Source organism: Bos javanicus, chromosome 15, assembly GCF_032452875.1.
Source record: "Bos javanicus breed banteng chromosome 15, ARS-OSU_banteng_1.0, whole genome shotgun sequence".
NCBI lineage: Eukaryota > Metazoa > Chordata > Mammalia > Artiodactyla > Bovidae > Bos > Bos javanicus.
The window spans coordinates 54,884,025-54,908,259 of NC_083882.1; the positions used below are offsets into that span (position 1 = coordinate 54,884,025).

The 24,235-nt window shown below is 51.6% G+C and overlaps 1 protein-coding gene across 6 annotated transcripts in view; it reads right to left on the bottom strand.

The window, feature by feature from the left end:
- The window catches only part of GDPD5 (glycerophosphodiester phosphodiesterase domain containing 5), an 89,901-nt gene that overhangs the window by 49,311 nt on the left and 16,355 nt on the right, over positions 1 to 24,235 (bottom strand). For 2 of the 6 annotated variants that reach the window (XM_061380887.1, XM_061380881.1), the window contains exon 2: positions 18,912 to 18,993. The exons of 1 other annotated variant lie outside the window; for it this stretch is intronic. The gene's annotated coding sequence lies outside the window, so the exon portion shown is untranslated. Of the gene's footprint in view, positions 1 to 6,458; positions 6,538 to 6,561; positions 6,651 to 6,979; positions 7,063 to 18,911; positions 18,994 to 24,235 lie in introns of those variants that run through there. 3 more of the 6 variants (XM_061380882.1, XM_061380883.1, XM_061380886.1) reach the window with 3 other exon arrangements.

Consider the following 24,235-nt stretch of genomic DNA (forward strand, 5'->3'; position numbering starts at 1 on the left):
CCGACTCTTGGCGACCCCATGAATCGCAGCACGCCAGGCCTCCCTGTCCATCACCAACTCCTGGAGTTCACTCAGACTCATGTCCATCGAGTCAGTGATGCCATCCAGCCAACTCATCCTCTGTCGTCCCCTTCTCCTCTTGCCCCCAGCCCCTCCCAGCATCAGAGTCTTTTCCAATGAGTCAACTCTTCCCATGAGGTGGCCAAAGTACTGGAATTTCAGCTTTAGCATCATTCCTTCCAAAGAAATCCCAGGGCTGATCTCCTTTAGAATGGACTGGTTGGATCTCCTTACAGTCCAAGGGACTCTCAAGAGTCTTCTCCAACACCACAGTTCAAAAGCATCAATTCTTCGGTGCTCAGCTTTCTTCACGGTCCAACTCTCACACCCATACATGACCACTGAAAAAACCATAGCCTTGACTAGACGAACCTTTGTTGGCAAAGTAATGTCTCTGCTTTTGAATATGCTATCTAGGTTGGTCATAACTTTCCTTCCAAGGAGTAAGCGTCTTTTAATTTCATGGCTGCAGTCACCATCTGCAGTGATTTTGGAGCCCAGAAAAATAAAGTCTGACACTGTTTCCACTGTTTCCCCATCTATTTCCCATGAAGTGGTGGGACCGGATGCCATGATCTTTGTTTTCTGAATGTTGAGCTGTAAGCCAACTTTCTCACTCTCCACTTTCACCTTCATCAAGAGGCTTTTTAGTTCCTCTTCACTTTCTGCCATAAGGGTGGTGTCATCTGCATGTCTAAGGTTATTGATATTTCTCCCGGCAATCTTGATTCCAGCTTGTGTTTCTTTCAGTCCAGCGTTTCTCATGATGTACTCTGCATATAAGTTAAATAAACAGGGTGACAATATACAGCCTTGACAAACTCCTTTTCCTATTTGGAACCAGTCTGTTGTTCCATGTCCAGTTCTAACTGTTGCTTCCTGACCTGCATACAAATTTCTCAAGAGGCAGATCAGGTGGTCTGGTATTCCCATCTCTTTCAGAATTTTCCACAGTGTATTGTGATCCACACAGTCAAAGGCTTTGGCATAGTCAATAAAGCAGAAATAGATGTTTTTCTGGAACTCTCTTGCTTTTTCCATGATCCAGCGGATGTTGGCAATTTGATCTCTGGTTCCTCTGCCTTTTCTAAAACCAGCTTGAACATCAGGAAGTTCACAGTTCACATGTTGCTGAAGCCTGGCTTGGAGAATTTTGAGCATTACTTTACTAGCGTGTGAGATGAGTGCAGTTGTGCGGTAGTTTGAGCACTCTTTGGCATTGCCTTTGTTTGGGATTGGAATGAAAACTGACCTTTTCCAGTCCTGTGGCCACTGCTGAGTTTTCCAAATTTGCTGGCATACTGAGTGCAGCACTTTCACAGCATCATCTTTCAGGCTTTGGAATAGCTCAACTGGAATTCTATCACCTCCACTAGCTTTGTTCATAGTGATGCTTTCCAAGGCCCAAATGACTTCACATTCCAGGATGTCTGGCTCTAGGTCAGTGATCACACCATCGTGATTATCTGGGTCGTGAAGATCTTTTTTGTACAGTTCTTCTGTGTATTCTTGCCACCTCTTGTCGATAGATAGCTAGATCAATAAATCTAGTCCTAGGAGATTACATGATTCAGCCAAGACCAAACAGCTAATGGAGGAGAAGACAGCTTTTGCAGCCAGGGCTGCCAAGCCTAAAGCCCGGTCTTTCCAAGACACCAGCCCTAGAGGGTCCATCTGTCCTCACTTCTACCACCCTCTATGACAGCCACAGCATGTGTCACTGAAAATTGCACCTCAAAGGGCCAAGTTCAATGTTTTGGTTGGCACCAGGGCAGCAGGGGCACAGAGCAGGGCCAAGAACTCTGGGGAGGAGAGAGGACTCCCCCACCCCACCCCCACCATGGACTCAGGGCTGGGGGCGGCAGAGCCCTGACGTCTCCCTCCAGCAGCCTTCCAGCCCCCAGGGAAGGAGGCAGGGCATACAGAGCTCAGTCACCAGCAGGCTGGGTGACCTCCACAAGCCTCTGGCCTCAGCTTTCCTGTCTGTATCAGGGGAGGGTCTAAACCACATCCGATGATCTCTAAGGGACTTTTTAACACTCAGCTTCTAAAACCTTTTAACCACCTGCTCTCTCCTCATTCTCAGGAGATAAACATCGATGGGGTTGCTCCAGGAGGATGGAAGGGCAAATTCCCCAGTCCTTCGTTGTCTGGTCTGACAGGGAAGGGCCTTCTCCAACCCCGCCCCTGACTGGAGCAGTTAAGATCAGGATGAAAGCTGCAGGCAGGCTAGTGACAAGGTGAGAAGCCTGGTCATTCTGGGCCCCATCTCTGCCCAGGGGCCGCCACCATCTTTGACAGGAACCCAGGTATAGGTAGTCATGGCCTGGATAACTCACAGTGACGATTCCACACCTGACTTAGAGTGAAACCCAAGGGGGAAATGGTGGTGAAACGGGTTTCGCTTAGCGTGAAACCCAAAAGGCAGTGGGGACTCCTCCCTACAGTGCTTGGGGAACATGGCCATGGAGCAAGACCAGGGCCTCCCTGTGGTCCTTCCTCGCTGCATGCCCATCCCCTGTTCCCAGTGCAGCTGTACCTGGGAAGCTACCTTAGCTCAGGGCCACTCCGTCCATCTACTCATCAGTGCAGCAGCCCCTCCTCCAGGAACCCAGCCCTGCCAGGTCAGGGTCTCTTCTGGACCCACAACTCCTGTGCTTCCTCCAGGAGCACTGCAGGGCAGCTTCCTGGAGACAGTGGATGTCAATAGAACTCAGAAATAAGGGATGACTTCTAGCATAAGAGGGTCTTGCTAGGCGGATGGCACAGGGAAAGCGAGGTGGCAGGGAGGGTGAGCAGGAAGTTAAGCCCCATGTCGGTTCCATCTGGTGGTGACCGTGGGGTTTGCTTCCAACAGTAGCCTCCCAGGCCTCTGGGGACCTTGAAAGGCATCCCCAGGCAGCTCACCGGCTGGGCTGATTCTCCAAACAACCCACCAAATCCACAGAACAAGTCCCCAGCCACAGAGCTGCGGCCGGAGATGGGGGTACCGAGCAGATTCCAGGCTCCTCCCCACCGCTGTCCTGTGCTTAGCTTTTGAAGAATGCTCAAAGTCACTATCTTCCCCATTGCCTGGGCCTCGTCAGATGGCTTAAACTGAGAGATGTGGGCTGCCACATCTCACTGTGTGGCCCTAGGCAAGTCACTCTATTTCTCTGGGCCTCAGAGAAAGCCCTAGATTCTAATGAAATCAGCAAAGAGGCAGACAGAGTGCAGGAAGGAAGTCTGTCACTGAGGCAGCTGCCAGTGGGGAGGGGCGGGGGCAGGAGGGCCTGGGAAGGAGGCCTGGTGGGCCAGCATACTCCCCGCTATTCCACCCCCGTCATGGCCACTCATTCTTTGGGGGAAAAGCTACTGGTGGCTTAGGCTGGGGCTCAACAGGAGCCATCAAAGAATCAACCATACCCTAATTACGGTCACTATTAATCTCTTTTCACTGTGGTGCCAGGGCCTCCTGTTTACCCAACACTTTGTCCCAGAAGATTTCTGATGGCTCTTCCTCCGGGGGAATTCCCAGCAGGCTGGCTTCACCCCAAATGTGGGTGCTTCTGCCCCTCCTGTAGGGAGTGCTCCCTGTTTCTCCTCCCAGAAGGGCTGGCTTCCTCGGAACCACAGCCTCTGGAATTATCTGTTCCATACCCAAGGCTCTCTAGCTCATACGGTAAATGTTTCTGAAGCCTCTGCAATGCTGGGACCCAAGAGAGATGTACAGAGAATCAGGTGGCTCCTCCTTTCAAGGCGACAATCTCATCAGAGCAACAGCAGCTATGATTATAACCACATACACAGCACTTTACAGTGTACAAAGTCTCCACAAACATCGTCTCACTGAAGCACGGCCCCAACTTCACGGGCAAGTACCAGATCCCCATTTTATGGACGAGGAAGTTGAGGCTGCTAGAGGGTAAAACAGGTTTGCTGAGCTGCATCCTTGGTTGAGGCCCTTGGGGGACTGACTTGCATGCTTGGGGCCTGGTGGGCCAGCAGCACCCTGTCATGGTAGTTTATTCTTTGGGGGAAAAGCTTAGGGTAGCTGAATGGAGGCCAAGCTCAGGACCTTGCCCAGGACCCTTGGGTTCCCTTGGCACAGAAAGAACCTCTCCTTGGGTTTCTCTTTCCCCAGATCAGGGCTGTGGGCTGGGCTGAGCAGTCACCAGGAACAGCCCGCATACTCTCTAACCAGAGTCTTAGAATCGCCTCCCCCAAATCTCGTACAATCACAGAATCCTGGTGCAATCCAACAGGGATCTCAAAACTAGCCCTGGATTTCAGACTATGACAGTCATCAAATGTCAGCACCAGGGAAGACCTGGAGCTATTCCCTCTGGCCTTCCATCCCTGCAGAAATCCCCTGTACAGCTGGTGGTGGTTCCCCAGCAGACTGGCCTGCACAGGCTTGTATATGCCTCTAGACAGGCCCCTCCCTCCCTGGAGGGCCGACAGGTTCCTCTTTAAACCAGAACAGAAGGTAAGCCCTCTTAAGAGGGGAAGCCCGCCCCCAGCCACCCCCGCCCCCAGCAGCAGTGACAGGTTCCCCAGGAGCAGGCAGAGTGAGCATGGGGCCAGCCTGGGGCCTGGTGAGGCGAGAGACTTCCCCAGTCTCTCCTCCCTCCCCGGTGGACGCCCCAGTCCCTCCCAGGCGCCCAGTGATTCAGTCACAGGAACCAAGCTGGCTTTTTCCTATGCCTCTCCCTGGGTCTCTGGAAGGAGGGAGCCCTGAACAGGAGGAGGGCAGGCTGAAGCGGAGTCTGGCGGAGACAGGCCCTGAGCAAACTTGTCTCTGCCCAGTTTTTGCTCCCTGAGGGAATGGTGAGCAATGATTTATTTTATTTATTTATGCAAAATAGCAGAGTTATTATACAAACAGGCTTCCGAAGCAGGCCCTGAGGAGAAGCAAGTCCTGCCATTTTAGGAATCTCTCTCGCTTCCTTCCCCTCACACCTACCTGTCTCACCTCACCTGCCCCTGCACCTCCTCACACGACTGTGCTCCAAGCAACACAGCACCTCGCAGTCTCCCCCGCTCCCCCAAGCCTTTGCCGGTGCTGGGCCCTCTGCCAGGAGTGCCCTCCCGCCCCCGCCCCAAATTCCGTCCATCTTAACAAAGGCACCCTGGACAAAGCCTGGTCTGATCCCCCCTGCAGAAGCCCACTGCTTCCTCCTTTGTCCTCCCATCACCAGGCAGAGCTCTTGAGACATGATCACAGGCCTCTGTGCACGGTAATTATGTTTCCGTGGCTGCCTGGCCCGCCAGGCCGAGAGCCTCCCCAGGTGGAGATTTCTCATCCATCCGGCCCAGCTTTCCTGAAGAGTCTGCAGATGATATCTGTGACCCTGCAGGTGACAGGGTCACGAGCTCCCCCAGGTCCCCGTCCCTGCTAGAGGAATCACTGCGCAGCAGACCCGTGTTCTTACACGAGGTCATCACCAAGGAAGCTCCCGTTTGCACTGGTTAAATGTGCAAACGAAGGAACGAAGGACCATATTGGAGCTTCTTAAACCACCCAACCGCAGAGCCACTTCTGAGCCTGCTCCCAATTCTGCCTCTGAATAATAATTAGCCTTTTCCCTATTTACAGAAAAAATTAAGTTACTAAAAAAAGTCTCAAGTATTTTCTCCCAGTTTTTTCTGAACCCTCTGCTGTGTGTTCCAGGTCTAGTACAAGACGACCTCAGACTTAGCACAGAATACTGATTTCCTCACTGCCACCTGCATCTCTCCTCATCACAGCACTTCAGGAGGAGCACAAGCTGGGCCAGTTCCAGGCCAGTCTGAGAACCTGGGGCCTGAGCTTCTCTTGCCCTCTTTCAGACAGCCAGGTTTCCTTTCTGACCTTGCTCAAATGCTGAGGAGGAAAGCCCTAGGCGTTGGCTGGCCCAGGAAACCCTGATGGTTCATGCTCCTTCCATGATTCAGGCCTCTAATTCCACCATTTACTATTCATTCCTTTGGCCGACACATCACTTTCTCCAGGATTCATTCTTAAAAATACACATCTCCCCTGGAAATGGGATTCCATCAAACCTCTAAACTGAAAGTCAAGGAAACTCAGTTTAATGCCTGGCTCTAGAGAGGCAATAAATCGTAAGGGTTAGGAATGTGTACCCAGAGCCAGCCTGCTGAGTTTGGAACCCAGTTCTACCACTTACTAACTCAGCAGGTTCGTTGATGCCTCTACACCTCAGCCTCCTTATCTGTGAAATGGAGATAACAGCACCAGCCTCATGGGCTGTTGTGAGGATTAAATGAGCTAATACCTATAAGGTGCATTAGGTAAGTATCTAGTCCACTGCAGAGAGCAACAGACAACTCTACTCAGAATATTATTTTTTTTCTTTCTTGCCTATAAAATGGAATAATAATCCTTACTTCCTCTTTTCCCATGAACTGCAGCTTACCACTCCCATGAGAGTGAACATCATTCTGGAACCCAGTGGAATGTTCTCTGAAGCTTGCCTCCAACTCCTTTCTGCCTGCCTCCTTCTTTGCTTTTTCCTTTACCTGGAAGAAGGTACCAGTGGCTATGAGCTGGGCTCCTGGGGGAGAGGGGTCTTGTCCATGGAGGTGGTGATGTCACTTCAGTGGGAGAGCTGAGGGGACAAACCCAGTCAGATCACACATAAGTCCATGCTGCCTCTCCCCTCCCCCGGGCCCTTAGTGAGCCCCCACCCTGCGCCCACCCTGTGCTGGGTATGGGGACCAGGGATGGGCTGCATCCAGTTCCCGTTCTAGGGAAGCCGCCAAGTGGGTGGGGGAGCCCATGTGATCTGGTGGTGGACTATGAGATCCCACACAAGCACCTCCCCACGTGCTGCCCACATACCGGCCCTAACCCAGTACAGCCTGCTCCGGAACCACTCTTGCCCCCACCAGGACCCACAGAAACATGATCTAAGGCCCAGCCACCCTGGGGTGAAACCTGGGGTTGTGTCTGGCTCCCAGGAGGCAGAGGCCCGTTCATGCTGCCCAGAGACCTGCTTCTTTGGAGGTAGACGCCAAACCAGCTGTTCTAAAGCAGCCGCTGAGGGAGGGCTGGGTGGGCTGGAGGCGGGATCTAGAGCACCGCAATTATGCGGCTGACTTCTGACTCATGCACCGCTTCCCCCATCGCCAGCTTCTTCGGCCCTCCTGCCCAGGAACTGGGAGGGGAGATGACTTGGTAGTGACAGGCCATGGCGAGAGGAGAAGGGGTGCTAGGTCAGCACTGCAGGCTTTGGAGGATGCCGCCACACTGCCCAGTAGGGGACACTGAGGTTGGTGGGGCCAGACGTCTGCCTATGTCACCCAGAGAGTCAGAGCCAGAACCAGGGTGGGACCCAGGGCAGGGGCGGCTCAAGCTGGGGTCCAGCCCAATACCAAGCCGACATGAGGAGCTTCTCCAACCCAGTCAGGGCCTGGAGCCACATACCAGCTAGAGGCACTGCCAAAACTCAGCCTTGGCCAGGTGGGGGGACAGAACTGGGCTCACAGACAGCTTAGAAATGACATCCAGCTACTGAGAGATGGACTCCTGGTGTGCCCCCAGTCCTGCCTCCACTTCCATCCCCCAGGTTTCTCAAAGAGCCCTGAATGCACTGCAGTTTACAGTTTATAGAACACTTATTTTCTTCATCTCTCACAATGATCCTAAGGCCGAAGGGACAGAGGGATATAAACAGAGCAGGGCTTCTCAAACAAATCCCCTAGGGATCCTGTTGAAAGGCAGTCCAACTCAGTAATCTAGGCTGGGGGCTGAAATTCTACTCCTTTTTTTTTTTTTAAATAAGCCCTTACGTGATGCTGATGCCGCAGGTCCAGAAACCACAATTTAAGTAGCTAAAACATAGTTGTTAACTGCACGCTGGGGTCAGACTGCTTAAGTTAAAATCTTGGCTCTTTCTGTGTGACCTTGGGCAAGTTACTTAACCTCTCTGGGCCTCAATCTCCTAATGTATAAAACAATAATCATCATAATAAAACCTACCCCCATTGGGTTGATGTGAGGATTAAATTATGTAACTTGCTTAAAGTGATGTTTATCATTTCAAATTTTAAAATGGAGGCTCTGAGAGATGGACACACTCAGCAAGGTGGCGGAGGCAGGATTCAAACCTGTATCTCTTAAATATAAATCCTGCAATAACAATTTGCCACATGTCACAGCCAGCAAGCCCTCCACATCAGACAGACATGGATATTGAAGCCTGGAGAGCAGCCAGGAATTGACAAGGTCACTAGAAAGTTGATTCAGAAATTCAAGTCCATGACCCCCGACCTACTGCTCTTTCCATCACACCTCACTGGCCTGCAAGACAGAGAAAGTATCCCAAGTTCCCCCTGTGGGGGTCCCAGCTCCACTGGGCAGCGGGCACCTGAAAACCCGATGTGTGTGGGAGAGGCTGCATGTGGAGGCTGCCCTCGTGCCCACTGTAGCCTGAGCTGTCCCGCACTCTCAGAGCCCTGCCTGCCAGTCTGGATGAGAATGGTCTAGCATCCCCCTTCCATCATCCATCTTCTACATCCATTCTGTGGCACTGCTTCATTTCAGGGTCACCCAGCCCGGGTAGCAGGCAAGGGAGGAGGCAGGCCAGGCCCATCTCCACCCCCAACCTTGGCTTCCCAGCACGCGGGGCCAGCGGGAGCCTGTGAGTCACTTGAAGGAAGTGCCTGGCCCCAAACAGGAAGTGGCTCTTCTAACAGAACCCTCATCCCCCAACAGGAGCTCCCCGGGGCAGGTGCTGATGAAGACTCTCCTCCCCAGGCAGAGTCTGATGAAGGAAGGGAAGTTGACTGGGACAAAGCAACACCTATTCAGATCTTGCCTGAAACTCAAATGCAATACCCATTGTCTGCACTGGGAAACCTGGTCAGAGAGCTTCTCTGCTGTGTGATATTATGTACAACAGTGTGGCTCTCTGAGGCTCAGTCCCCTCACCTGGAGGATCACAGGGTTGTACTGCAAGAGCGCTATGGCCTGATATTCTACACTGAAACGAAGGATCAGAGGATGTGAATATAGGTTTTAAATAAATGAAGAAAAGCTTATATGAAAGAGATGAAATAATGGATGCCAATACCTAGATTTAAGCTCCAGTTGTAGTGTAAGCACTGTCGTTTACCTATCGTTAGCACAGGGCCGGGATCTCATTGACAAGAAGACGTCTCCTGTACCACCCTTAGGCTCAAGGAAGAAGGGTCATGACCTTGAGCCCCACACATCACAAACACATGCTTACAAACATATTACAGAACATACAAAAAAAAAAAAAAGAACATACAGGAGCTTCCGTCACACAACATCCATGGGACCACAAGCCTACTCTGCTCTCCTAGCACTGCTCAGGCCCCAGAGAAACTCTTCATTCCTTGGGTTTCAGGAACAAAAGGTGACTCTGTCCAGATGAAGGTCTGAGGGATGCACAGTTGCTGACAGGGTTGAGAGTAGGGTAGAGGGAGGGAAGGGGAGGGAAGCAGGATGCTACTGGCAGGAGGAAGGGGACTAAGTGGCAAGAATGCTTGTGAGGGGGGCAGACAAATCAAACTTGTCTGATCCTTTCAGAGAGCAGCAACTTCTTACATAACAAAATATCCATTTCCCAGTAATGCTGAGCATCCTCTTTTTTTTTTGGCTTGTCTCCCTGTTGCAATTTGTGGTTCTAAAAGTACTCATGAATTAGTGTGGTATTCACAATAAATGCACATGGCAGCCGAGAAACATCTTACAGTATTTAACAATTCATATTACTCAGATTAATGTAACATGAAATGTGATACTAATTCTTTACAACTAGATGGACATTAAACACAAAAATGAATAGTTTCATTACAAATGAATAGTTTCATTTTTATAAAATTTTCAAAACTTTGAATTAATTACTATATCACATATATTTAAATAATTATATTTTAAAATTAGATATTAATTTTGATGCATATAGTTTTAATTTCCTAGATAATTTCAAGGAATAAAATAACTTTTGAAAATATAAAATTTCCTTTCTTTATATTTAATTTACATTTTTTATGGAAATTATTCAAATTCTATATACTTTAAATACAACTGCATTTTATTTTTGATCCTTTAGATTACTATCATCAAGACACAATTTTCAAATGATGTGAAAATCTTGATTATAACAATTATAGTGATCTTGCTAACATGAAGACAACAAAATATATTTTATGAAATAAATAACATATGAAATATGTCTTATTACTCATCCAAATTTCCACCAGCCCACCAACAAAACACCCAGATGTGTAAGAACAATTGTCCTCCTTGAAATTTGGTTCCTTTCAGTAGTATAAAACCATAACTTTACAAAGCGTGACAATGAAACTATCTTACTTAATAGTTTCTTGGTTTGTTCTGTAACCTCCCGATATATGACAGAGACTGTGTGGCCTCCATCTGTACTTCTGCCCTGGGCCCTGAAAAGTCTAGACCAGACCTATCTGTTGACTCCCTGCCCACCAGCTCACTTTTGTGGGGCTCAGGCCACCTGAGCTGGTGGCTCCTCCTCGCTGAGGATCAGCTGGGTGGTGAAGTCAGCCTTGTCCTCCTAAGTCTGCCTTTTAGAAAGTGCTCTCACATGAAAGGTCCCCATGCTTAGACGTGGGCCTTATTTCTGGAGCTGACTCATACACCCTCAAGGGCCGAGGCCATGACTTGAGGGCCATCTCCCACAGACCCAGCACAGGGACCTGGATAGGAGGGCCCAGCTGCTGCTGGTTCACCAGGCTGGGAGTGCCCACTGGCTCAGACTGAGGGAACGACCCGTGGACCTCACCACCGGTTTTCTCCTTCTCTGCACTCAGCTTACTCTCTTACTTCTCTCACTCAGCTTACTTCTACCCATGACCCCTCCTGTCCCCTCACTCTGGTCCTACCGGTCACAGTGACCCACTCTGGGCTAAAGCCACCAGTATGCACCCTCAGCCCCCTGACATCTGAGCTGACAACTCTCCCTGTTCCCTGCCCTCCACCTTCTCAGCATCTTTCATAAAGAGCTTCCAGAAGGCAGGTCCTGCATTCTAAAGGGGGGAAGGCAGAGGAACATGCAGGAGAGTGAAAGTCAGGAGACCTGGGTTCTGGGTGTGGCCGGGCCACTGAAAGGCAGGTCGGCCTCATCTCTAAGCTCAGGGTCTTCATTTGTCAGATGGAGATGCCACAACTCAGCCCAGACGGCCTCGTGGGGTTTAGGGGAGACCCGGTGAGCAGGACCTGACTGGGCTTTGTAAACTGCAAACTACTGAACCACGCGATGGGGCCTTGTTTGTCTCCTGTTTCCTACTTGGCCTGGCGCATTCGGAGTCCCTCTATGAAGACACCGTCCACCATTTATGGAGGGCCAGCCACGGCTTTGTATGAGGCCGACATTCCCTGTCTGTCCTCTCGCTTACCCCTCTTAACCTCGCATTACAGCACATTCTACAGATGCCAAAGCAGAGGCTCAAGAGGGTTTAGGTCGCACGCTCAAGGGCACAGTTAAGCAAGCAGCAGAGCCAGGATTCATACTTTACCTGACTCCCAAGCGTCTAGACAACACAAATCCAGTCACCAACACATATTTCCTGAGCTCTTTGGTGTGCCCCGGGAGGCCTGGGCCAGAGGGCCAGGGGGGCCTTGGCGGTGGATCAAAGCCACCCCCTAGCCTAGCCTAGGCAGAATAAGCAGACTTGTTTCCCCTGCACCCACCAGTCGTCAGCCCCTCCTGCCTGCTCCTGGGACCAGGCGCTTCAGGCCACCTCCTCCTCTGGGCCCTCCACCCTATGTCCACCTTCACCCCTGGGGTCTGCAGGTTCCCCGAGCTTCAGGATGGGGGGGGGGGCAGCTTTGCAGCAGACTAGACATTAAGCCCGGTGAATCAGGATCCTGCCCATCTGAGCATGGAACCTCTTACATCATATGTGGTACAAGGGGCTAGCTAATTGACTCAACAGCAGTGACACTCCACTCTGGTGTCTGGCTCAGTTCATCCTGGCCACTGGGAGGTTAGCTCAGGTTCTGAATGAGACTGGAGCTGGTAGGGACCACAGCAGAGCTGGTCAGGGTGCTCAGATAAGCAGGCATGGGAGGCTGGGGGGAGTGGATCCTGGCCCTCTCACCTTCACCTTTTTGTTATATGAGCAGAAGCAAATCACTCCACCTCTCGGGGTATGAATCAAGCAGGGATTAACCATGCTGAAACCATCTGCTTTTAGGTGGGCGTGTATAAAACTTTGGTGAGAAACAGGGGGCACTGCAGCTCAGAGAGGGCAGGTGACTTGTCCAAGGTCACACAGCAGGTGAAAGAGTCAGACTAGAATCCAGACCTGTCATGCTCCATGGGGTTAGACCCTCAAAGGCCAGAGTGGAGAGGCCAGCTTAGGGTGACATCCCTTGGGCTATCACAGGTGCAGGAGAATGACTGGGACAAGTTCCATCAGGGTCGACCCAGGCTGACATCACCAGTTAAAGCCATCAAAGTCAGAGTCCTGGACACACCACTTCTGTTTATTTGTTCCTGGGATACGCTAACCCACACGAGTTCCATGAGCCATCCCTGAGCACTTTCTATGGAAAAAGTCCAGTAGACACAGCCGAGTGGGTGGGCTGGGCTGGGAAGAAAAGCCAAATTCAATTCAGGTGGGGGATGGACTCCTTGGCCTCAACTTCCTCCCTGGTGCTCAGGGCTCCGTGGCTCTGTGCAACCTCCTGGTCGACCCCAGTCCCTGCTGCAGTGCCGGTGGGGCTGGAGGTGGGGGTGGCCTAGAGGCAGACTTTTCTAGAAGGGGTGACATCAGGACATCAGGGGTGATGTCACCCCTGCTAGGGCTGGAGCCACTGCCTGAAGTCAAGCAGTCAGGGAGAGTCCTGGGGGCTGGGGCACTCTGAGGGATCTACCTCTGGGTGCTGAGGGACAGAGACTGCGCCTGGGGCTGGGGGCAGAAGAGAGGCACGGGGCAGCTCTCAGAAGATCCTTCTGGCTGCTGACCACATGACCCTGGAGCACCCACTCTGCACCCCCTTTCTAACAGGAGGGAAGAGCTGACACTTAACAGTGCTCCCTCAGAGCCAGGTTGTGCCTGGAGAACTCTGCCTCTGTTGTCCCCACTCACATCCCCTGAGACCCCTTCACCATCCTGGGTCTCTGTTCCTCCTGAGAGCCAACACCTGTGGAGGCCTATGGGTGAGCTGCCATCAGAACTGCCTAAATCCCCTCTCCTGTGGGCACAGCTGCGCCTCAGGGGTCCTTTACCAGGGACCCCCCTGGGCGAGGTCTAAGTTCTGCAGCGACCTTGCCCCTGGCAGCCACCTCTGGGAGCTCAGCCAAGTTCCCCTCCCAGGGGCTTGGCTTGAAGTCACGCTCTTGCTGCTCCTTCTGTTTCTGGTTCCACTTTTCTTATGCTCTTAGTAATTCCCAACCCTTTCCTCTTCCCCCAGAAAACTTCCTAGTAGCTCAGTTTCACATGAATTCTTGTCTCAGGGTCTGCTTCTAGATTCCCCAACCCCCGACAGTTATGAGGTAGGTTCTGTTCGTTTTCCCATTTCAGAAGTGAGGCTATGGAGCTCAGAGACTGTCAAAGACCCCCAGGTGGCAGGCAGCAGAACACAGGCTTGAATTGAGCTCAGTCAGTTCAGTTAGTCAGTTCAGTTGCTCAGTCGTGTCTGACTCTTTGCGACCCCATGAATCGCAGCACGCCAGGCCTCCCTGTCCATCACCAACTCCCAGAGTTCACTCAAACTCATGTCCATCGAGTCGGTGATGCCATCCAGCCATCTCATCCTCTGTCGTCCCCTTCTCCTCCTGCCCCCAATCCCTCCCAGCATCAGGGTCTTTTCCAATGAGTCAACTCTTCACGTGAGGTGGCCAAAGTATCGGAGTTTCAGCTTTAGCATCAGTCTTTCCAAAGAACACTCAGGACTGATCTCCTTTAGGATGGACTGGTTGGATCTCCTTGCAGTCCAAGGGACTCTCAAGAGTCTTCTCCAACACCATAGTTCAAAAGCATCAATTCTTAGGCACTCAGCTTTCATCACAGTCCAACCCTCACGTCCATACATGACTACTGGAAAAACCATAGCCTTAACTAGACGGACCTTTGCTGGCAAAGTAATGTCTCTGCTTTTCAATATGCTATCTAGGTTGGTCATAACTTTCCTTCCAAGGAGTAAGCGTCTTTTAATTTCATGGCTGCAATCACCATCTGCAGTGATTTTGGAGCCCAAAAAAATAAAGTCTGACACTGTTTCCACTGTTTCCCCATCTATTTCCCATGAAGTGATGGGACCAGATGCCATGATCTTAGTTTTCTGAATGTTGAGCTTTAAGCCAACTTTTTCACTCTCCTCTTTCACTTTCATCAAGAGGCTTTTTAGTTCCTCTTCACTTTCTGCCATAAGGGTGGTGTCATCTACATATCTGAGGTTACAGGCCCCTGCAAAGCCTGAACACTGACCTCTCCTGTCCACCATCAGCATCATCTATTTACATCCCTCCTGGCCATCTGAGCTAATCTTTCTTTTTATTTTTTTACTGGAAGGAAAGCAGGAGAATATGAAGATGATCCAAGGGGGATGACTAAGTCCTTAGATTCTTCTCGTTGGCACAGATCCTGTTTTGGTCAATCCTTGTGAATCAGGGCGGGTCTGACATTCTGGGAATGCAGGGAGACTTCAAACCAACTTCATGAAAACAAGTTGTAAAAATACTGGCCGCCACTCAAAGCGGCCTGCTGATGAGCTTGGCTCCACAGAGCAGGGTTGAACAAGTTCACGAGAAGGGAGCACACAGCAGGAAAGACTTATGTTAGATCCAGAGGAAGGACTTCCCAGTAATTGGGAGCTGGTCCAGGGATGGGGTTGGTCATGGACCCTTGGAAGCAAGCGAATCAATGTCCTGACCTTCCCAGGCCTTGCTGGTTTGAAGCATCTATGAAGTCACTTTGGTGAGCAATGGAGACAAAGCAATGCGAAGCCAACCCTGCAGAGTCCTAAGCTTCAACCACTGACCTGGGACCTGGTTTACCAGGATGTTCTGAGTTTGTAGGGTTTCTGCCTCCTAGGAGGTCAAAAGTATTCACAGGGGACTTCCCTGGTGGTCCAGTGGTTAGGACTGTGCTGGTGGGGGCTCCAGCTTCGACCCCTAGTTGGGGAGCTAAGATTCCATGCGCTGCACAATGAGGCCAAAAAAAAGTATCTGCAGGTAATGACCCCCAATCCTCCCCACACCCAGTGTGGATGGAGGCCCTGGGGCTGGCAGAACCCAGGGCAGCACTGGGCTGCCACCTGGCCACCTCCTCTGCCCCTGCTGTCTGCAGCCAGCCTTCTGGGTAGAGACACCTCCTCCGGGAGCCTCCCAGTACTGCCCTCAATCTTTCCCAGCATCAGAGTCTTTTCCAATGAGTCAGTTCTTCACATCAGATGGCCAAAGTATTAGAGCTTCAGCATCAGTTCTTCCAATGAATATTCAGGGTTGATTTCCTTTAGGATTGACTTGTTTGATCTCCTTGTCCCCTTTTAGACGCATTCTAACCTGTCTGCTTTTACAAGGAGGTGTCACATGGGGCCTGCAAATGCATACACACAGACATACAAAAACACACCAAGAGTGCATTCCCAGGCAAATACTTATGGGTACTCAGCACCAGCACACAGGCTTGCAGAGGTACGTGCAGATGCACAGACAGGCCCCATAGACACAGCTTCCTGGAAGCAGCATGGACTAGGACCGCTGTCTCCTTTGGAGTACCAGCCTCCCTGGGCATCATGGGCTCCAGGAGTCAAGGTTGGCTGGGCGAGGGCTCAGGGCGGGATCTCACAGCTGCAGTGCAGGGACTTGGGGAAGGCCAGACCCCAGAGAACCACCATCTGCCTCAGTTCTTCCTTCCCTCTCAGTATCCACAAACTCTTCCTCCAGGAAACCCTCCCTCATCACATCCTTCCTCTCAGTGCTAGGGGCAGGAGGCTGCCCCCCAGAGGGGACAGCACCCCAATCTCCCCCTTGGACACTTTCTCATATACTGGGGAGGGCTGCACAGCCCAATCACAGCTCAGAGCTTTCAGGACCATGGTCCCCTCCTTTTTCAGCCTTAGCCCTGCCGTGCCTCCAAATCTTAGCTCAAACGTCACATCTGAGTAACCCCCGGCAGCTTCCTTTCCAGGTGCAGCCCCAGCAACAGAAAGATAAGAGGTCAGCATAGGGGGCTCATCTAATCCTTAAGACAACCCAGCTGGGGCCAGTGTTCTCACACTTTTTTTTACAGATCAGAAAACCACAGATCAGAGAGACAAGGTGAGGCAGGGCCACACGGCTGCTAAGACTCGTTTTTTTCCTTGAAATCATATTCCCAGCCATGACCTCCCTCAGGAGGGATGCACTGACCTCAGAGGCAGATGGGGAGTGGCAAGTGGAGGGCCTGGCAGGGAGGAGCCTCCAGGACCACTGAACGTGGCCACAGCCACTCGGAAGGCCAGCGTGGGTTCCTCCATTCACTTCCTATGGGATGTGGAGCAAATCAGCAGGGCTCAGTTTCCCCACCTGTGATGTAAGCGGGGCTGGGGACCACGACCCTCAGGGTCAGTTCCATTTGGACCCAGCAATGTGGCAGAGGAGGAAGGGGAGACAATGAGGGGTGCCGGGGCTGTTCTCCATGAGGGTGTGGGGACAGAGGAGGTGGCCACTGGATATTCTCTGGCCCTGCCAGCTGCCAAGCTCCTTCAGAATCCTCCTCCAAGGTAATCATCCTCCCAGAGGGTGGCAATCTTCTACCTTCCTCTGCAGGAGAGCCAATCTAAGCAGAGAATAAACGGCAAAGTATCCAATATACTGGGCTCCCCAGGTGGCCAATGCAAGAGACGCAGGAAACACGGGTTCGATCCCTGGATTGGGAAGATCTCCTGGAGAAGAAAATGGCAACCCACTCCAGTATTCTTGCCTAGAGAATCCCATGGGCAGAGGAGCCTGGCGGGCTATAGTCCATGGGTTTGCAAAGAGTTGGACACGACTGAGCGACTGAGCATGCATGCACACGTGCATCCAGTATACTTGGGAAAGCAAGCTGGTTGGTGTGCACAGCACACGCAAAGCTGATGCAAACACCCCAGGCAAACACCTGGGTATGAGTCCCCTCATTCCTGTCCTCTCTCCCTACACCCCCGCCCCAGTCCTGCTGATGCCAATGCAGAAGCAGCTCCTCCAGGGGGGCACTCCAGCCCCTCATACTTACCCAAGGGCTCCCTGGGACCCAAGGCATCAAACAAACCTTTTACGTTGGATCGGCCAAATGGCAAAACCCAAACGAACTTTTTGGCCAACCCAATAGTGCGCTCTTCTCAGTTCGGCCTCAATTCACCATCCTGGCCTCCCACACATGGGCGCCCCAGCCAAGTGGGGCTAAGTGCCTGCCCCAGGGACTCCACTCTCCAGCTCCACATCTTTACACAACCAGTTCCCCCTGCATGGAATGCCTTCCCACTAGCCTCGGCTTGTCGAACTCCTATAGATCCCTCAGTACCTAAACGGGGAATGCTGCCAGTTAGCAGTAGGAGTCAGGTCCTAAAGTCAGCATATCACGAGTAATTGCATCTGGTCAAAATCACCCTTGACTATGTATGGCTACCATTTGTTTACAATGCCTAGGCTTTGTTCTAGATATTTCCTGTGTTTTGATTCATCTTACACTTCTGGCAGACTGTATTTCCAAAGACATTGGTACTAATAACTCCCAGCCCACACACTCTCCTTAGAACTCTGACACTCTTGCCATGGAGAGGTGGGGTCTATGTTATTACCCCCGACTTGAATCTGGGAGGGTTAGGACTGGTGGCTAAAGTGACACTATAAGATTTCCAAGGCCAGGTCATCAAATGCGATGCATACTGTGGGGAAGCACAGATGAGCTCAGAGAGAAGCAAAGCCCAGAGACCACATGGGTAACCTTGAGCCAGAACTGCTCAGCGGAGCCCAGCTTAAATCCTGAGCTATAGAAACTGTGCGGTAATCAAGTGATTGTTCTTACATAAAGTCACTATGTTTGGGGGTGATTTGTTATATAACAGTAGTAACTAGAACATGATTGTCTCCTCTTTAAAGCAGAAGAATCTGAGGCACCGAGAGGTTAAGCAACTTGCCCAAGGTCACAGAGCTAGTAACCAGCAGACCAGGATTTGAACCCAGGGAGTTTAGCCTGAGTCCACACTATTCACTGCCATGCCATACTAAGGGCCTGCAAGGTCTGACTGGTCTGCAGGCTCACAGCAGGCCTCAGGGAGTGGTTGCAGAATAAACAACCAAGAGAAGGGATGTGCAAAGAATAGCTGAGTGAGTGTGAATGAAAGCAGAGTAAGCTCCCAGGTGCAAGGCAAGGGCCTTAGAGGAGCCCAAGCCATGCAAATGAGTTGAACATGACCCCCTTGTCACCTGGAGAAGGCGGTAATAAGGGAAGCCTGGCAGATGCCACCCACCTCTGCCCTTCATGGATGAGCCTGAGATGTCTGCCTCCCTGCTCCCCACCTCCCTCAGCCCTGCATGCTGCAGGATCAATCCTGGAGAGCCAGTGCCTCCTAAGATCAAGACCTGCGGATCCTGGAGCCTGCAATGGGAAGGTGCCAGGCTGGGAGGCGGGAGGCCTTATTCTTACCCTGGCATGGCCAAGGCCTAGCTGTGTGAACTAGGACAAGTCCCTGGTCCCAGGTGCTCTCCAATGACACTGTTGCTGCTGTTGTTTTTTTAACTTGTTATTTTGTGTTGGGGTAGAGCCAATTAACAATGTTATGATAGTTTCAGGTGAACAGCAAAGGGACTCAGCTATATGTATACATGGATCCACTCTCCCCCAAACTCCCCTCCCATCCAGGCCACCTCCAGTGACACTGTTCCAAGACTCACCAGATGCTGAGTTGGTCTGGTGGATGGGGGCTGAGGTGAACTTCAGTATGTGGGTCCTACAAACCCCCAAAGGGATCTGTGCCTAGGAGGAAAGCAGATAACAAGAATGAATCCCCCTACCACTCACTGGTGGCTCTTTGCATGCTGGGGCATTTTCTCATGCACCATTTCTAATCCTTGCAGCAATTTAATCCGGTACAATATCAAGTGACCCAATAGCAACTAGCACACTTACCACTCAACTGGTGCTGGAAACCAGGAATCCAACCCAGGCCCATTCAACCTCAAAACTCCTGCTCTTTCCACAGCAGCAAGAGACAGGAGCAACCTAAGGATCTATTGACGAACAAATCGATAAACAAAATGTGGTATATACATACGATGGAATGTTATTTGGCTTTAAAAAGGAAGAAAATCTTATCACATGCTACAACATGAATGAACCATGAGGACATTATGCCAAGTGAAATAAGCCAATCACAACAAGACAAACACTGCATGATTCCACTTATACGAGGTATTTACAGGAATCAAATTCATAGAAACAGAAAGGAGAATGGCGGTTGCCAAGGGCTGGTGGGAGGATGAGGAGTTATTATTTAGTGGGTACAGAGTTTCAGGTGTTTGAGATGAAAACATTCTAGAGACCTGCTGTGCAACATGTGAATATAGTTAAGAGTATCAACGGTATTCTTATAAATGATTAAGGTAGTATATTTTAAGTTATGGGTTTTTTTGAACCACAATCCCACTCTTGGGTTAGAGAGGGAGATTAGGAGAGGTTTTAGAGGGGAGAGTCCAGGCAGGCTTCATGGAAGAGGGGACTTTTGAGTTGGGCAGGGCTGGGGCAAGCATAGATGAGTCTGGGGCATACAGACAAAGGCTTGGGGCCTTTGGCCCTTGCCTTCCTGACTCTCAGGATCCAGCTGAGACCCAAGCCCACTCCAGGCCCCCACGATCTCCACACAGATGCAGCACCCCACAGGGGAACAAGCACTGGCCTGGCCTGCAGAAAGAATTTCTTGAACACCTACTATATGTTCCCAGGCCCACTTACTTCATGACCTCGGGCCATCCCTGTTCTTCAGGGGCCTCAGTTCTCCCATCTGTACAATCAGAAGGTTACCCAGAATTCCTTCCAGTTCTCACTGGGAATAATCTGTGAGAGGGAGGGGAGGTGGGAGGTACCAGTAACCTGCCAAAAAGGGCACCAGGACACTACTGGTCAAAAGAGCAAGAATCAGAAGCTGCAGCCTTGGAACCTCCCTGGTGGTCCTGTGGCTAAGACTCCAAGCTCCCAATGCAGGGGGCCCGGGTTCAATTCCTGGTCAGGGAACTAGATTCCACATGCCACAACTAAGATTTGGTATAGTCAAATACACAAATATATTAAAATTTAAAAAAGAAGCGGCAGCCTCATGATCCTGCCCTAGGCAGCCTTTGCCCACTTCAAAGAGGAAGGGGTTTGGTTTCATTCCAACTCTACACACAGGGGCCAGTGCCTGCTACGCTGTGATAGGATCACAATCCCACCTCTTAATCCAGTACTGGAGTGACACAACTGCACTGAGACATAGAGCCCTCCATGCCCAGGGCTCTCTCCAAGAACCCCGACTCTCATCTCTCCCCTAACTCAGGAATCCTCTGTCCCCAGAACAGACAAGGTGGGACGGTCCCTGGTCCCAATCCCAGCTCTGCCAAGTACTACCTGGGCCTCAGTGTTCTCATCTGCATTTCGGGGACACAGATACCTCCTCTGTGAGGGTCAGAGAGGGCAAGGACACAAAACGCTGTGCCCAAGGTCTGGCATGCAGTAGGTGCTTAATAAATGGCCACCATCATCGGCTCTCTTTGCAGACGATGTCATTTTCATCGATCTGTTTGTTCCTCTCAGAGGCTGGTTTGTTTGTCTGAATTCTTCCCAGAAGAGATGTTCCTCAGCCTTCCTAGGGGAATGCTGAGTGATGCTCCCCAGCCAGCCGCAGGGAGGAGAAGGGAGGAACAAAGAGCTTCGCCTGATGGAAAAAGTCAAATCATCACCACGTGGAAATGGAAGAGAACTCCCAGGGAAGCCCAGTGGCTGCCCCAGCACCTTCCATCCACCCTCTCCCTCCCTCACCCAGGGGGCACTTACGGTAGCCTCAGATCCTGCCTCCTAAGCTCTCTGAGGCCTGGCTGGGAGGCCTGGTATGATCAGGCTGCTACTTAAATCGCACAAAGCCTTCTATTCTTAGCTGAGCAGCACCGAACTCCCTCCCAGCTGCCTGTCAGTGCTACCAGCCCCTGGGGCATGGGCCTGGGGTCAGTCATGACCACAAGGAGGTGGCGGGCAGCCTGGTGACCCGACTCAAGCCTGAGGCCTGCATGAGGGCGCCCTGACCCTGGATGACCAGGGGTCCACAGAGGGGTCGCCTGGGCTAGGGGGAGATGTGAATCAGAGGATCCATGAGGTTACTTTTGAGTCTAGTCTGCTTCTCAAAGTCTTGATTTCAAAGAGCCAAGATTCTAGGGTTCCATGATTCAGTGCTTCCAAGAGTTGGGGACAGAAAGATTCCATGGTTCTAAACGACCAAGTTTCCAAGGTGCTGTTGAATATCTGAGGCTGGGCTTAGTGTACTCACTCCCCACCCTTCCCTTTAAGAGGCAGAGGATGGCTGGCTCCATCCTGATCCTGGAGTCCCCGGCACGAGCATCACATACAGCTCACTAGACTCAGCACTGGGATCTGCAATAGTCTGCGGCCCCCCCAGATCTGCTGGGGGCAAGAGTTCCTAGGGAACTTCCTCCTAGGGAAAGGAGATGGGGATGGGCCGAAGCTGCCCTGAGGCCCACTATCACCAGACACTGCTGGGCAGGGCGTCCACTATCAGTGTCTGCTCTGGGCTAGCAGGACCAGCATACACCTGTCAGACAGGTCTGGAAAGGCTAGGTGACCTGTCCAAGGTCAAAGCTGGGACGTGGAGGAGCCAGGGTGAGAACTCCAGGCCTGGCTGGCTTCAGAGATCATTCCTTGACTCACACTGCTTCATGTTAGCTCACAGCTTCCTGGGACAACCTTCCCCAACATGCTCTTTCAGATGCAAAACTGAGGCCCAGAGAGAGAAAGGTCAAGTGCCCAAAGGCACAGGGAATTGGTAACAGAGCCAGGCAGGACTGTTCCCACCGTCTGTCCCCCATGCCCTGACCGGGTCCCCGCCACTGATCCTTCTCTAAATCCTCTCTTTCTGCCCACCCGGAACCAGGCTTCAGGGGCAGAGCTCTGTCCTGCTCTCCGTCGCCAGCACAGCAACTGCTATATCGGGTCATCTGAGGGACGAGCTGAGAATCAGGGGATGGGATGCTGGGTCATGGCCTTGTGCCCAAAGCTGGCCAGCTAAGCACAAGGAGTGTCAAGGTCTGGCGAGTGCTGATCCAGTGTTGGTCAGTTCACAGGGGCATTTGTCAGAAATACTCAGAGGCTGATTAACCAGCTGTCCCATTAAGGAAAGTAAACGAGGCTTCACTGAGCTGGCGTCACAGAGCCTGCTGGTCACCAGAACAGGGAACAAACACAGCCTTGGCTTCCTGAGCCACTGGCCTGCAACTCACTATGTATCAGTGGTGCTTTTTGCTTTCCAATAGAGTGTGTTTTTTTTGTTTGTTTTGACTGCTCCAGGTCTTTGTTGCAACATGAGGGATCTTTAGCTGTGGCATGGAAATTCTTAGTTGAGGCATGCGGGATTTAGTTCCCTGACCAGCGCTTAAACTCAGGTTCCCTGTATTGGGAGCACAGGTTTTGCCACTCGACCACCAGGGAAATCCTTCAATAGAGTTGTATAGGTAATTCCACAATGCTGAGAGTTAGGCGTCGCTTACCTTCCTTCTACAGGAACAAGGAGGTCAGGGACTTGCCCTAGGCCACTGGCAAGAATGCAGAGTCAGGGCTGCCCCATCCCAGAGAGAATGCCCAGGTGACTCAGAGCCTCCCCTGCTGGGCTCATGAGTGGAGAATGTATCTAAGTTGCCCTGATCATTTTATGGAGCTTAAGAGAAATTTCCTCTTTCCTGCTTAGAGAGAGATCACAGACCAAGTATCTAAAAAACCAGTTGCTTTGTTCTGGGCTAGAACTAAATCTTTCTGCAAATCAGTGGCCTACTAAGTACCTGGCACCAGAAGGTGTCCCTCCTGCTGGGTAGTTTGATTTGACCTCATACCAACCTCAAAAGCTTTACAGCCTAGGCTGAGCCTCAGACTGACCATGTCACAGATTCAAGGTTGCACACGTAAGGGGTGGAGCTGGGACAAGAATTCAGGTGTGTCAGGGCTTTTTAAGCTGGAGGGGTGGGAAAGAATAGATATTTATATCCACTGGGCTCTCTTTTCAATAAACTCCTTAAGTCTATGCTGCCCCCTCACTATATCCTTCTCCCTGCCCACCCCCTCCCCTGCCCCCAACCCCGTGCCAATGGAAGCAGAGGGAACATCTGTGATGCCAGTTGTCTACCTCCAACCCCCAGCCCTGGTGGGGCCAGAACACCATCTGGGAGCCACTCAGGAACAAGGGCATTGACAGGGACCCTCAGAGCTCTTGGGGAATGGAGGCTGGGTGCAGCCCAGCCCTATACCTCTGCGCCCCCATCCTGGACAGGTGGCTTTGACCAAGCACTCCGTGTGACAGGCTGTAGGCCCCCCAGAGGGGTGTCCCAGGCCCTGTTGAAATAAAGCAGCAGCCACACCAGAGACCTGAGTTGCTCCCACTGACACCTCCTGGGAAGCAGAGGGGAGGGAGGGTGACAGTCTTGTTTTGCCCTCAGGGACACAGGCCAGAGTCCCCCGGATAAGACAAGCCTGTTGAATCCAGTCTGTGAGCAGAACAGAAAAGTTGAGGAAGGAGCGTTCTGACACATGCCCCACCCTTTCCCAGGGGCCAGACTCAACACTCTGCAGGCCTCTGGGGTGCAGCTGGGAGGGGTGGTGTCTGGTCCCAGGACCTAGCACTGCTTTTCCTCCTGTCAGAAGGCACACATACACAGGAGTGCAAACACGCAGGCCTGGCCTGCCTGTGCAACATGTACATAATTCATGGGCTCTGATCACTTTGGCCTGGATAAAGTATACCCTACAGAAGCCTGCACGGAGATTAGCGAGTGGCCACCCGGGAGCACTTCTGGGAAAGGGGTGAGTCCCCAAAGGGCTGGGGGATTGTGGGGGGCGAGGGTCAGTTTACTATATGCTTTCACAAGTTTTATCTCATTGAATCTTCAAAGAAACCCAGTGTGGGAGTTACTATTGCTCCCATTTTACAGATGAGGAAACTGAGGCTCAGAAGTCAAGTAGCTTACCC